The sequence below is a fragment of the Petromyzon marinus genome, unplaced genomic scaffold (genome assembly GCF_048934315.1).
Source record: "Petromyzon marinus isolate PM22_M1 ecotype Great Lakes invasive population unplaced genomic scaffold, UKy_Petmar_22M1.pri1.0 PM_G_Scaffold_66, whole genome shotgun sequence".
Taxonomy (NCBI): Eukaryota; Metazoa; Chordata; class Hyperoartia; order Petromyzontiformes; family Petromyzontidae; genus Petromyzon; species Petromyzon marinus.
This window is the reverse complement of record NW_027423020.1, coordinates 60,001-62,500: the sequence shown is the minus strand read 5'-3', so window position 1 is coordinate 62,500 and position 2,500 is coordinate 60,001.

Here is a 2,500-nt window from a genome sequence, read left to right as displayed (position 1 = left end):
AGACATTGTCTCCCCCACCAAATGTAACAACGGGGACTTCATCCATACTCGCTCAAGCAGCTGAGCGGCTTACGAATGAGAATTCTGGGACCCTGGAAAAGCCTGCAATGGAGGCAATAAAGGCTTGGCTTAACGGCGAGGGCCAACATGATGCCCTCGTAGAAACTGCCACAGCATTGATGCTTTGTCCGATGAGATTGGTGAAAAACAAAGGCAAACGTTCAAAACCCGAGAACGACATTATTAAACCCAGGATATTACCCACACGATCTTGGATGAAGAAGAGAGCGGAAAAACGAGGAAGCTTCATGAAGCACCAGAAGCTCTTCTTTAAGAACCGCTCTCTTCTTGCGTCCTTAGTCCTGGATGGCACTGAACGTCATGAATGCCGAATCCCGAACGCAGATGTATATCGTTTTTACTGCGAAAAATGGGAGAAGGTGTTGCCATTCAATGGCCTGGGCCAATTTAAGTCATCAGGTGTTGCAAATAACGAATACTTTGAGCCCCTAATTTCGGTGGAGGAAGTTCAGACTGCCATACGGGCCATTAAACCAACGTCAGCAGCTGGGCCAGATGGCCTAACAAGGGCTGCAATCTGTGCTGCCGACCCCGAGGGTCGGACACTGACAGCCCTATTTAATGCATGGATGATTACAGGAATTATTCCCAAAGAGTTGAAAAAGAATAGGACGATTCTTATTCCTAAGGTTATGGACGATGAAAAGCTGAAAGAATTGGGGAACTGGAGACCAATAACGATCGGTTCAATGATTCTGAGATTATTTTCCAGAATAATGACTGCACGTCTTGCTCGTGCTTGTCCCTTAAACCCAAGGCAGCGTGGTTTTATAGCGGCATCTGGCTGCTCTGAAAATCTTAAGGTGCTACAGGACCTTATGAGACATGCTAAGAAATTGCACAGGCCGTTGGCTGTCATGTTTATCGACATAGCGAAAGCTTTTGACTCGGTTTCGCATGCTCATATTTTATGGGTGTTAAGGCACAAGAAAGTAGATGAACACGTGGTGGGCATCATCCAGAACGCCTACGATCGGTGTACGACCTCGTTCAAAAGCAATGGCGAGTCGACTCGAGAAATTAGCATACGTGTTGGTGTCAAACAGGGTGACCCCATGTCACCCCTGCTCTTCAATCTTGCCATGGACCCTTTGATATGCACCCTAGAGTCACACGGAGTTGGGTACTCCATTGATACCGACCACGTGACAGCTCTTGCGTTTGCTGATGATTTGGTGTTGGTGAGCGAATCTTGGGTTGGTATGGCCGCCAATCTAGCGATCTTGGAATCATTTTGTGGGCTATCGGGATTGGAGGTTCAGGCCAGAAAGTGCCAGGGCTTCATGATAAGCCCAACCAAAGATTCATATACGGTGAACAACTGCGACCCATGGACTATCAAAAATAAAGATGTCCATATGATCCAACCAGATGAATCAACGAAATACCATGGTCTGAAAATTGGCCCTTGGACTGGCACTATACAGCCTGATCTACATTGTCAGCTAAAGACATGGATCTCGAAAATCGATGAGGCGCCTCTGAAGCCAACTCAGAAGGTTGAACTACTCAATGCCTATGCCCTACCCAGATTGTTATATCCTGCAGACCACTCGGACTGCAAGCAATCAACTCTCCGTGGGTTGGACCAAGAGATTAGAAAGGCGGTAAAAGGATGGCTCCACCTTCCCGCTTCAACTTGTGATGGACTGTTATATGCCAGAGCCCGAGACGGAGGCCTTGCCATCTTGAAACTGGAAAAAACAATCCCTTCGGTTCAAGTTAGAAGGCTGCAACGTATAGCAAACTCGTCCGATGCTATCACCCGTAATATTGTGTCCTCGCAGGGTATGGAGGAAGAATACCGTAATTTGTGGGTACGAGCAGGGGGTGACAGTGATGCAATCCCAACATTCGTTCTCAGGGACTCGGTGTCAAAAGAACCTGTATATCCGAGACCCTGCGATTGGAGGGAGCATGAATTTCAGAGATGGTGCGAAAAGCCGGTTCAAGGAAGGGGCATTGTAAACTTTGCGCATGATAGAATCAGTAATGCTTGGTTGAGGCCATGGTGCGGCTTTAAACAATGCTTCTTTATCGCAGCACTACAACTAAGGGCAAATATTTACCCAACAAGAGAAAGCTTGAACAGAGGCAGAGATGGGGCCTTACGTTCCTGCAGGAAATGCTCTGCCAGACTCGAGTCCCTTTCGCACATTCTCGGTCAATGTCCTGCAGTACAGAAAGCAAGAATTGCGCGACACAACAAGATCAGTAACATTCTGGCAGACGAAGCGGCTAGATTGGGCTGGTCTGTATACAAAGAGCCACGGTTCATATCCGAGACGGGAGAGATGAGAAAGCCTGACCTCGTGTTTGCAAAAGATGAGGAGGCGGTTGTGATCGATGTCACCGTCCGTTTTGAGCTTTCAAAGAATACCTTGTCAGATGCTGCCTCGCACAAAGTTTCGTACTATAC